The sequence below is a fragment of the Staurois parvus genome, unplaced genomic scaffold (assembly GCF_062004578.1).
Source record: "Staurois parvus isolate SC_StPar_1 unplaced genomic scaffold, SC_StPar_1.0 ptg000404l, whole genome shotgun sequence".
In the NCBI taxonomy this organism is placed as follows: domain Eukaryota; kingdom Metazoa; phylum Chordata; class Amphibia; order Anura; family Ranidae; genus Staurois; species Staurois parvus.
The window spans coordinates 232,712-246,014 of record NW_028318200.1 but is presented as its reverse complement, the minus strand read 5'-3'; the positions used below and the strand labels follow the sequence as shown (position 1 = coordinate 246,014).

General features: G+C 41.6%; 1 protein-coding gene across 4 annotated transcripts in view; it reads right to left on the bottom strand.

Moving 5' to 3' along the window:
• The window catches only part of LOC149455085 (citron Rho-interacting kinase-like), a 207,354-nt gene that overhangs the window by 160,937 nt on the left and 33,114 nt on the right, over positions 1-13,303 (bottom strand). The window lies entirely within an intron of this gene.

Sequence of the window (13,303 nt, the reverse complement as noted above, 5' to 3'; positions counted from 1 at the left end):
TCTAAAAATCGAATGGTAGGTGTATTGTAACACTGAGAGACAGAATAGCAACATAAAATTCAAAAGAAATGCATGTCTAACAAATTATACACTGATTTGCATGTTCATGAGGGAAATAAGTATTTGATCCTTCACAAAACATGACTTAGTACTTGGTGGCAAATCCCTTGTTGGCAATCACAGAGGTCAGACGTTTCCTGTAGTTGGCCACCAGGTTTGCACACATCTCAGGAGGGATTTTGGCCCACTCCTCTTGGCAGATCCTCTTTTCCTCTTCCAATTTTTTTTTACCTTTCTTCTTCTCTTCTACGATTTCTCCATTTCATCTTTTTACTTTATCTCTTTTTTTAATGAAGGTTGGGGCACCCCTTGGGGCCCCTAATATGATTATACCCTCAGGTATGGGGACACTATTTTTTTTTGTCTCTTGTCCCTCTTCTTACCCCCTTCACTGGCTTCACCTTCCCAAGTTTATTGATTATCCTGACCACTCTTGTGGTTCTCACTTTGATTGTTACCATGGTAAGAAGTGGGAACTCCTGATAATTTGCCTGCCTGATTTTTACCTTCCTAGGCTTTTGCTTATTGTACATTTTTCATATTTGAATGATCCATGTTTACCTGGATAATTTTTGTCCTCATTTTGACAATCTTATGTTGCACTGGGGATGATCTGAGATTTTATTGTTATTGTTGATGATATCTTTGTTCCCTGTACTTAATACTTTCAATAGAAATATTAGAAAGTTAAAGTTTTTCTGAAGTCCTATGTAACAATTCCCAAACATTTTGGAAACACAGGGGTCCCCTTTATCGATATGACAAGATGGGTCAACTTTTTCTCATCCTCACATAGTACATATTTCACAGATAGATTTCTATTAGGATTTTATAAAATGTTGTTTTTTTTGCATCTGTATTCTAAAGTTGCATTGTTTTTTGGTATACCTGATCTTAGAAAACTCAAATGCAGCAGATTTTAGAAGCATCAGATATTCAGGTAGACCTTGGGCTTCATCATCATTTGGATCCATACTCTAAATATGGTGATGCCCAGGGTGAACCTGAATTTGTCTCAAATATGCTCCTTGCCAGTACACGGAGTTAGTGCCCGGTCACACTGGTGTGAATTCTGGTGCAATTTGCGAATTGAAATCGCATCTGAAATTGAATCTAATGAATGTGAATGTCAGTGTCTTAACATGTGCGATGTTCTGCAGCGTGATTTCTAAAGTAGTTCTTACATTATATGTTCTGCAGTTTTGTTGTGATTTCACATACATACAATAAAACGGAAATCGCACTGCAAGTTGCAAGAAATCGTTGAAAATCTTCACAAGCAGCAATAAAGTCTTCAGAAATCGCACCTGAAATTGCACACAAATCGCATTGGTGTGACTTATTGTTTATGAAAGTCCATGCAGTTGCTTTTTTTTTTTTCTTCACAGTAAACTTTGAATAATTTTATTTTTGAGTCGTATTATTTAAAATATTTATTATATCACACTTTAGTTCAGTTTTACTAGTATTATTTTTGTTGATACCTTATAGTACTGCCTATATCTCTTTGATTTTACTGATTTCATGGCCCATTGGCACTGCATTTTTTTTTCAAACAGTGCATTAGTTGTGACAGCTTGCAACCACCTGTTTCCTATTAATGGTACTACAATCCAACTGGACTCCCTGAGGACAAAATAGCAAGCCAGTTCTGGTTTGCTGAAACACACGGCTCAATATTGGGTTCGGTTCACAGAGTGCATGCTAACATCATTTCTCCACTCTCCATCTTGATTTCTGGGATTTACCAGACCAGACAAGGCTTAATGCAGGCCATAGACAAGTCGCAAATCGGCCGATTTTTCGGCCAAAAAAAAAAAAAAATCAGCCGATGTTCGCACCGTTATTGGGTTAATTGGTTGGCCGCTTTTCGGGGGTTTTGGCACATTTTTTTCTATCGGTAAAGTTGGAAAAAAAATCGGCCGATTTTCCCGGCAATGATGGGCAAATCGGCCGATTGGTTTACCGATATAAAAATCTGCGCATGAGCCGTGACCTGGAAGAAGAAGAAGAAGAAGAAGAAGAGAAAGAAAAAGAAGAAGAGAAAGAAAAAGAAGAAGAGAAAGAAAAAGAAGAAGAGAAAGAAAAAGAAGAAGAGAAAGAAAAAGAAGAAGAGAAAGAAAAAGAAGAGGAATTCCAGACCGCTATTATATTTGACATGAAAAAGTCTTGAGGTTGCAACAATGTATCTATTTGTATCCAAATAAAAACATCTGTATCTGAAATGGATACAAATGGATACATTGTTGCAACTGCAATACTTTTTCATGTCAAATATAATAGCAGAGCTCTCTGCAAGGGACATAAGTAATTAAATGCCAGCCGTAGACGCGACGAAAATCGGCCGATTTTTTTTACCATTGGTGGTAACGTCGGCCTATTGAACGCCGATTTTTCGTTTTGTTTTTTTTAAACGGATGATTTTTGACCCATCTATGGCCTGCATTAATCTGTTTCAAACATTGCATGAGTTTCTGCGATTGTTTGGCAACCTCTACCCCAACAGACAAATGAGGCAATTGTTCTTGGAGGGTGGTCCCTGTGGACCTTGTCTGATCATGACCCTGGTATTTGCAACTTTTTTATCTCTTTGCTGCTGTCTGTATTCCTGTTGCAGATTTCTCTGGATAGCAGTAAAAAAAAATAGCATGCATTTCATCTTTCCCCATTAAGTTATAGCTAGACATACACTTTAGGCTAATGCACCATTTACCATGAACAATGGCTTTATGGGTCAGCAAACAAGAAAAAGAAGATATAGTTGACGTAAGATATAGAGCTGATAAGTACAAAATCAAGCAAAGTAATCATGCACTAAAATATGGCTAAAATACTTCAAGCAGTATTAAAACCAAAAGCAAACATTAGGCCCCTTTCACAAAGACATCATCCGTTCAGTCATATTTTTTCAAAGAAAAAATGGATTCAGTTTATTTCAGCTAAAATTAGTTTGCATACCAGTTTTCAGTTCAGTTTACATCAGTCTACATCCGTTTTTACATCCCTTTTTTTCTTTGTTGTTGCAGAGACCAATCAGAGGTGACAAAAGTATAAACAAAAAAAATGTTTCTTGTCTAAAAACAGACATAAACAGAATGGATGTAAATGGATGGAATCTGTTTACTTCTGTTCCATTTCAACAAATCTGGACATTGGCTGTTCCATTTAAAAAAAAAAAAAAAAGAGAGACTTGAACAGACATGGATGTAGACGGATAACTGATCGTCAGTTTACATCCACCTACCCACAGACATACATTTTGGGTCAGTCTGGATCCGTCTCAAAAACAGATATAGACTGAACGCCAGTGTGAAAGAGGCCTTATTATTGCAGTGTACGAATTCTTAAATGTGATGGCTGCATTCGTTTTATTTTTAAGCTTTCTTTTCTTTATTTTTCACCTGGCGATCCTGCCAGTAAGTTTTTTGTTTTCCAACAGAACAAGCTGTCCTGCAGATGTAGCAGTTAGAGGGTTGAGACAAACCATTTACCACTGACAGGGGTGCTTACAATGATCAGCTTTACTTTTATGTAAAACCTTTATCCAAAAAGAAAAGGATTGTTGCTGTACCTGTTTAAAAAGTGTGAGCTGGAGTTTGGCTTGAATTTGTTAGTGTATCTAAATCTGCTAGTGCATCCAACATTCCCCTCCCCCCAGATTAACAGTACTGATATCCAAAGGGGTCTCTGTTGCTCCTTCATCCAGAGTGTAGGCACCCTATAACAGGAGGTGTCTTACTGGTCAGATCACCAGGTGAGAACAGAGGGAAAAAAGAGCCCTCTGAAGAGCAATCCACCATGGGTCACACTGCAGAGGTTACACACATGTAAATGAGGCATTACTGCTTGTTAAAGATATGTAAATAATATAATTGTCATAGTCTGGGCACAGGTGCACTTTAAACGCTAAAATGCATTAGGCATGTTATTCTGAACAGATACAGTATTAGCACTTGAACGCCTCTTGGTTAATGAATTGCTGCCAAGCAGAATGTTCTATTTCAGTATATTGATATGTCATCCAGTCATCAACAGAGCAGAAGTAACTATATGCATAAGATTTGTGGAAAACTTTACAATGTCTTTCTAAGATGATCAACAAGAATTAAAACTCCATGAAAAAAGACCTAACAAATCTATTATATTTTTTAAAGAAATTTTCTGAAAATTGCACTCATGAACAATTAATTTTTTTCATCACAATGAAAAAGCAATGATATTTTACTTTTATGGGAGAGGAAAATAGTTACTGCATTGTAGAGCTTCTAAGCAAACCACCAGTCAAAAACTATAAAGTGCAGACACAATAGAAAAGAGGAAACGGAAAATGTATATGGAGTGGATGGATAGAGGTGATACATATTTGCAAAAACTAAACGGTCACCTATAATGAGCAGGTTCTGCAATATTCCAATTCCAGACCATTTGCCCTGAAGCTGCAAAATCCGCAGAAGTCATTAGGCTTCAAGAGAATTAAGACAATGCTGAAGTCATTGCTCATAGGTTATGTGCCCTAATGTCACCTTTAAGTTATGGAGCCGCAATCAAAGCACCAAGCAATGCAGCTGACATGTAATTGCAATTGCAGCCAAAACTTTAAAGCGGGGATCATGATCTACTAGATCGCAGCCAGGTGACTTGTAGATCACGGTCTGGGCTTGCTGACCTGCCATCCCAGAGCATGAAACAGAGTGCAATGCAGAGGGACTACTTGTAAAAGTTGGAGTTGGGAACAAAAGCCGCGTAAGCTAATGCCTCCTACCAACCACACTTCACCTCTTATCCCGCCTAGTGGTCTCCAGAGTGGTGCCGGCAGCAGGAAAGAAGAGTTCTTCAGATCAGTGTGAAGCAATACACTGGGCATAATAGTATAGGGCTGCTTTCACACTGATGTGCTGCGATTTACCCACACCGCGGGTGCAGTGCAGTGTACCTTCAGCTTTCCTGCGGGTTAGCTGTACTTAGCCATAGACTTCTATTATATTCTGTGGGTTTGGTGCACTTCCTGAAAGTGCACCAAAACTCCTGAATGCAGGAGTTTTGGTGCATTTTAAGAAAGTTCACCACACCTACAGGATATAAATAGAAGTCTATGGCAAAGCACAACTAACCAACAGGAAAGTTGCAGATGCACTGCGCTATGCCCACGGTGCAGGTAAACCGCTGCACATCAGTGTGAAAACAGCCATATAGGAGGCTCTGAACAGTGAGGATTCATTTACATTTGCAGTTTAAGGGGCTGGTAAAACGCACAGTTAAGACTTGTTTTTACCATTCCCACCCCAACCTCACCCCCTTTAGCTGCAGTGGTCACGGGTGTACACATGTCGCAGGAACAGCAGGAGTTATATGCCCTGTCATGGTTGGTGGGTGTAGCACCTGCCAAGCATGACCCATTCAAATGAATGAGGCCGCTCTGCAAGTGCCCTGCAACCTTGCGCAGTACAGCAAACATTGTGTTGCTTTCTCACCACCTGATATAAACCCTTGGACCTCGCAGAAGCATGCAGTTGTGGGGCGCAGAGTTGCCCCATTTACTTGAATAGGTCATGATTGGCAGGCTGAAGCACCCACCAAAAGCAACAGAGGGTTTAATTCCTGATGCAGCATGTGTACACCTTTGGTTGCTACCTCCGCATCTAAAGGGGGTAGGGATTGGGCACAGTAAATCCGCAGGCTTTTACCACTCCCCAACTTTCTGTGAACGAGCCGCTGCCAAATGCAACAAAGGGCTTATTCACAAGTGCAGCAGGCACTGCTGCTCCTCTGAAAAACGATCAGAGTGTGTTTGACAGGTGGTGAGGAGGCGATATGTTGCTTCCTCACCACCTAATTTAAACCCATGATTGCCATGCGATGCATGCGATTGTGACACAGTAGTATGACAGTTTTAAATCAGGTGTGAAGAGGAGACACTGTGCCGGTGATCTTTGACTTCTCCCATGTTGTTCAGGTAGATCGCCACTACTTTAAGGTTGCCTACCCCTGCTTTAAAGGAGAAGATCACCTTTTAACAAAAAATAATAAATGAACAATTGCACATCTTTTTGCAGGTAAAAAAATGTGCATTTATTATTTTTTGTTTCTGAAGCCTCTAAAGCATTGCACCAGCGATCAGCAGATCGCTGCTGCCATGCAGGCCTCCCTCTGACCTGTCACTGTATCTGCTTGCTCATAAATCCCATAAGGGCAAACAGAAACTGACAGGAAAGCTCAATGAACTACCATGGCGCTGTGGAGAACTACAAGCTGACAGCGGCAAAGGCTGTCGGAAATTGTAGTTTTCCCATTCTCAGAATACTGTGAATAAGTGACGTAGCCAGGTGGGCAGAGCCCCACCCGGCCACATTATTTTAAAATTGTGACAGAGAAGATCCCCCACTAGCTGTCACAACTGGGATAGGGGGGTGCTGGGGCTGGTCAGTTTGTAACATGTTACACCCTGAATATGGATGTAACATGTTACGAAAGGTGAACTTATCCTTTAAGATTAAAATGGGGATGGATTAGAACCTCTCATGTTTTTGTGTCCCTGTTGAGATTTCTCTTTACATTCCACCCCAGTGTCAATGGCCACCAAGACAGGAAGCCAAGGGAAATCTCTCCTAAGGGAACTCGGCTATACAGACACTTTATTTTCAAAACAGAGTGGGAAAGGGTTAACCTCTGACATGTTTACTGCAGTCTGCATCTTTACCCTATGTTCCAGTAAAATTGGTCACCAACACAGGAATTGAGGAGAAAATTACACCAATTACTGAACTGTATTCTGTAGTGACATATGACTTGGCTAAAGGAACCACTGAGTGCAGTTGCAGACCAGGAAACAATATTCTCGGAAGAGTTAGTTTCTAAAAAGACGGTGAGTCCTCTTCATCAGAGCAGTGTTTGCTGTGTGGGCAGCAGAAGGGATAAGCATTTGCTAATTTACTTCTTTGTAAGAAACAGTACTATTGAACCATTCAGTTTGGTAAAAGAGTTGCTGCCAACATTTTGTGCCCCTGTCCATACATGTTTGTATTTGGGACTGTGAGGAGTGAAGGATGACATGCCTGGCACAGTGGCTAAATGGTTAGCACTTCCGCCTGGCAGTACTAGGGTCGTTGGTTCAATTCCCAGTCATGGGACCACCACATCCTCGATCCTCTTCTTTTTGGTTCATCCGCCAGCAGTCCTGGCTTCTCCCCCCTGCCGAGTGCCGCCAATAGCAAGCCTCTTGCTATGGGGACACTCGAGCAGGCTTGTTTCTGAGCTGCGCTCCTGTGAATGGACATTGCCCATTCATACATGGAGCGTGGCTCGGCCCCGCCCCCTGCTCTCTCCTCATTGGCTCACTAGCTGTGGATAATAGCAGCAGGAGCCAATGGCTCTGGCTGCTGTGTAAGCCAGTGAGTGGAGCATGACCCTGGAGAGCCGCTGCTCTCAGGCACATTGCTGGATCGAAAGCGGGTTCAGGTAAGTTTAGGTGGGGGGGTGGTTTTGCACATAGGTTTTTTAACTTCCTGCATAAAATGCCATAAAATACAACACAGTGGCAAAATGGTTAGCATTTCCGCCTGGCAGTACTAGGGTTGTTGGTTTGAATCCCAACCACGGCACCACCTGCCTGGAGTTTGCATGTTCTCCATGTGCCTGCGTGGGTTTCCTCCGGGTTCTCCAGTTTCCTCCCACACTCCAAAGACATGCTGGTAGGTTAACCTCCCTAACGGTCTGATTATGTCCATATTTCTGTGCTCAAAGCGGTACATTTTTTTGCATGGAAATATGTATTTTTTTTTATTGTAGGCCTGTAATTTTTAGGAATAACTCACTGAAATCTGTCCGAACAAGGAGTCTAGTAAACATCCCGGGTATGTTAAAATTTGAAACACGAAATCATAATTTAATAAATAATCATAAAAAATAATAATATAATAATAATAAATGTAATTAAATAATATAATCAAACCAAAAACACTGAAATTTGAAATATAGCGCCAAGTTCGCACATCACTGAGCAAAGTCGCAAAATCGTTTTCAGTGTCTGATGACGAATTTCCCCACGAATCATTATCACTCAATTCTGCAAGTGGTTCTGATTTACTATCGCTGTTCTCTAGCTGGCCTAAAACCGCTTTTGACCTAAAGGGACGCTTTTTGGACGCCATGGACATTTCTCAGTTTCCAGGCAGAAAAAAACAGTAAAAATGTAGGCAGGGCACAGGACAAAGCACTAGGGACAAAATGTATGTGAAATGGTTTGATACAGTAATGTTATACTATGTGATTTTAGTGAATGTCACTTTTTGTCATTTTCAAATTTCTCGTTGTTCCGTCTCCGTACGTCCCGACGCCACAGGGGACGGAACCCAGAAGACAGATGCCGGCATCCGCCGGAGGACATTACAGGGGACACTGCAGGAGGGACATCGCGGGAGTGCAGGACAAGGTAAGAGAAGAACAGATCGTATAACTTTACTCTCCTACTCCAAAATGCCTCCATTTTGTGGTAAAGTAGTGCCACAACTAAAATGATAAATACAGAGGGTCGAGACCAGGGTCCCTCAATGAACTTGGAGGACACAGGAGTTCAGAGATTGTTGAGACACCCAAAAGCAGTTTAACTGGGTACTGCTTGCAGTTCAAAGAGCCGCCTAAAGCACCTTATTGCTCAAAGCTGGCCCCTGTCGAGACCTGGACATCCACATGGTAAATCTTAGAGAATATAGGAAACACAAGACCAGGCAAACAGGCTTGCAAATGTGGGAAACTTGCTTGATGCCGAAAAGTCCAAGAAGTGCTAGCACATCTAGCAGAGTGCACCTTGGCATTAAAGGTTGGAATCCAATCCTTGAGCCCATAAACCTTAATGATGGTTTGAGTCACCAAGAAATGGTGGAATAAGAAGTTCCCCTGAGGAAAGACAAAATCTCCTGGTGAACTGAAGTGCGACAATGGAAAGAAAAAAAAAAAAAGCAAATCTTCACCCTCCAAAACTTTATCCCTCCGCACCACACCTCCTCCAACCCTCTACATGAATAACAAGTTTTTTTTGTATACCTTTTTTTAATAATTTGCCCCGACCACAGCACATATCCCAGGAGGCATAGCCTTTTCAGGAAAGGAGAAGGGCCTATTGACGCATCAGTGGGAGGAGCACCAGCTGAACCTAGAACAATTGACAGCCTATCTATGATGTCACAGCAAAACATGGCAGCGCACGACCAAGCGCTGTCAGAAGAGAAGAGGATCTCAGCTGGAGAATGCTGGGTGGATGAGAACCTTAAATGTGCTGAACACACCAACAGGTAAAGCAGGGGCTTTAAAAAATATTGGAAGGGGGGGGGGGGGGGGAGAGTGTGAAATTTCAGTTTAAGGTGAAAGTCCAAAATTACCTAAGGTAGGGAGAAAATTATGGACCTTAATACCACATTGTTTTTGTGCAAGACCAAAAAAGGCTATTTACAAGATAAAGCTGCCAGTTTAGACATTTACCTTGCAGAGGTGAAGGACACACAATACGCAACCTTGTGAACAAAAAGTAGAAAAGTAATATTCCTTGATCGGTTCCAAAGGCAATGTTAGAAGTGACAAGAGAACCAAATTCAGAATACACAGTGATAGAGGAGCGAACAGGGGAAGCCGCATTGGACATATCCTGCGCAAAAGTCTTGACCAAAGAATGGGAAGGCAGTAGTCTCTGGAAGTAGACTGAAAGTGCAGAGACCTGATGGTGCTCAAGGACAAATGATGGTCCAGGCCCATCTGCAAAAATGCAAGAATTCATCCCATGGAAAATTTCCTGGGGTGAAATTTTTTTGCCTCACACCAAGCAAAGTATGCCTTCCATGTGCAGCAATAAACCTTATGGGAAGAAGATTTTCTAGATTTTGACATTGAGGGAATCAGATTTAGAGATGCCTCTGCCCCTCAGAACCTGGGCTTCAATAGCCATACCATTAAAGCTGACAACCATGAAGCAGGATGGTAAATTGATCCTTGACACAGAATATCTGTACGATCTGGAAGAGCCCTTGAAACATCCTCCAGGAGTCTGATCAAGTCAGAGTACAACATCTGCCAGAGCCAATCTGGCGCTATAGGATCACTGGAATGCCTTCCACCTCAATCCTGAAGATCTGAAAAGGAAGAAGCATCACGGGAAGAAAGGTTGAGTTGAAGGCATACTTATCCCACAGAGCAACAAAAGCATCTACAGCTTCTGCTACAGGAGCCCTATGCCAGGAGACAAACCGGTCCAGTTAGTTGACAGACCTAGAGGTCAGAAAATCCAAAACAGACATCCCCTACCGGTGATACAGGTCCTGGAACACCTTCATTTTTGGGACCATTTCCCCAGGATATACAGTAGGTGCTGCCAGCGGAGGAAGTCTGCCTACCATATGTCCATGCCAGAGATGTAAAGTGTGGAAGGCGCAGAAATGAGTTCTGCCCAGGACAGGATCTACTCAAACTCTCTTGCCATTGCAACACTTCTGGATCCTCCCTTATGGGAAAGGAATCATTGATGCACTGGAAAAATAGGGGAAAAAACTCATGTGTGTGTTTTTGATGTCTAGAGGCTAGAGAGTAACACTAACAAAGGAAGGCTATGTCAACCTTGGGGGATCCCATGCAGATTTTCTGGACCAAAATGAAGACATATAGGGGCAGATTTCCCCTGTTTGAGTACTGTGATCAGGATGTCCAGAGCTTCCTTCTCAAGGACCTATCTACCATCCTGCTTCATGGAACATTTCCAAATCAGTGATCACCACGATGCTTTAAAAACCAGGAAGTCTGCTTCACATGGAATAGTTTGCTTGGTGCAAGTCAAAGAATTTTCACTACAGGAAATTCTGTTAGACAAATTCTGTACTGTTTAAAGATGAATCTGAACCAGCATTTGCCTCTGAGACTGCTGGCTTCCCATTCTTTGATCGGGACGTTTGTGCAGGGTGTCTACCATGTGATTGCCCCTGTACATTCCTCAGTGACTCCTTGCAATCCTCATTTGGTTCTCTCGGCTCCTCAAAATACCACTCAGCGAACTGATCAGGGATATTTCCCTCTTCATTCTCATGCAAAAGATTACATTTCTTATTGCCATCATCTTGGTGAAGCAGGTATCAGAGATGACACTCTTATCGTGTAAATAACCCCTTCTGGTCTTACACAGGGAAATGGTGATGTTGAGGCTAAAAACTTAATTCAGTACTGTAGTTTAAGCCTTTCATTTTTGTCCAGCTCATTAGAAGGAATCCTGCCTCCACCGCTTGGATGTAATCTGTGCTGTGAAGCATAATGTAATTAAATCCTTTCCCTATATTATACAATCTAAACAAAACAATATGTACCGTATCTTAAAAATTCAATCTGTGCAAAAAATGTGCAATATGACAAACATCAGAAAGTAAATAAACAATATACAGTAGATGTCACAGAAAAGAGAAGGCAAGATTGTGCAGACTGTAAACCAATATTTTAATTTAAAAAAACTTGTAAAAATACAGTCACATGGCAGAAAAGGTAAAAGCACTCAGTGAGTAACTATATCTGCTGTATTTAAACAGATTCAAAGTTTATTTGCTTTTTGATCTTTTTCTTATATTGGATGATGTATGGGACTGCGATTAGCTTTTTGGACAAATTTTAACATTTTGGATATTTCAAGGAACTAGCTTTTTGTTCCACCATTTCTCAGTGGCTGAAACCATCATCAAGGCTTCTGGTCTCAAGGATCGGGTTTAACCCTCTCCTGTCAGGGCACACTCCACTAGATCTGTGAGCACTTCCTGGGCTTTTTGGGATCAAGTAACAGTTTCCCAGATTTCCAAGCCTGTCAGCTGGTCTACTGTTCATAGGTGGATGTTCAGGCCTCGTCTGATGCCAGGTTTGGGATGTAACATTGTTCAGGTGGCTCTTTGAGCTACAGGCAGTGCCCATTTCTGTTCTATTTCAGTGGGATTGATAGCGTTTTGTTGCGTTTGCCCACCCAGCAGTTGGTTCGCTTGTGGATGTCCTGACAGTCTCTGAATTCCTGTGTCCCCAATAAACGAGAACGACCACTGAATTTTTGTACTTGCCATAAAATCCATTTTTTGGAGTTCATTGTGGGACACAGGTCCAACCCTCTTTTTGTCTCTTGGGACTGCTTTGCTACAAAATCAAGGCATGCTGGGAGTAGGTGGGATTATGCTGGTCTGGCTACAATTTTTTTTGTCTGTTATTGTTGAATTCACCTTAAAAAGGCAGTATAACCTGACAGTTTTTAATTTCTTCTGTCCCTCAACAAACAAAATACTAAAAATCCCAATACAAAAGCAAATATTTATAAATAATAACTGCATAGTGGGAAAGTACTTGTATGTATCTCATGTCTTTTCATTGTCATAGTTTATTTTTTTTATGCAGGCAAAAGATCATGGTAAATGTCTGGAATCGTTCCACCACAGGGATTGGGGCAATGACAACCTGCACCAAAAGACCCCACAGGGCTAATCTATGCAGTGACACAGGCAGGTTGAAAACAATGAAACGAGAAGGGGGCTTGAATGAAGAATAGACTACACCGCTCAAATGCCACATCCATCAATATGAAATGTACAGTAAGTACTTATGCACTTCCCAAATTGTAGCAACGGAGACCTCATCTGTCTCATTTTATGTAAAATATTGTTCTAATTCTTTCTTTATTCTATTCTCCATCTCCACATCCTGTATAAGCGTCTCGTTTAATCTTCATGTACTACTACTATTCCATTCCCCTTCCAACCTTAACCTCGTTATAACAGGTTACTGGGAAACTTATGTCAGCATAACTATTAGATCAGGGCATATCCTAAGCCAGAGAAGCTTGTTAAAATGATTACCTCCGTTAAAAAAAAAAAATTAAGCAGACAACAGGCTAAATGTATAGCAACTCAGAACCAATATTTAAAATTATTAGCTCTAATTCTAAAATTAGGGGAAAAAAAGGCAAATAAAAGGCAAGATAGATAGGAATTTCAAGAATGTGACTCAGCTTTTGTAATGCCAAGACTAGGGGCGGACTGACCATTTGGAAACTCGGCACTGCCCGAGGGCCCGGGGTCAGTAGGGGTCCCCATGAGATGCCCCTGGTACCTTTTTCATAGGCTTTTTTGAGTTTGGGCAAGGACACAGGGGCCCCATGATCCCCTATTGCCCGGGGGTCCCATGAGTTGTCAGTCCGCCCCTGGCCAAGACTTTCATATGCAACAATATGAAACATTATATTTAGAGG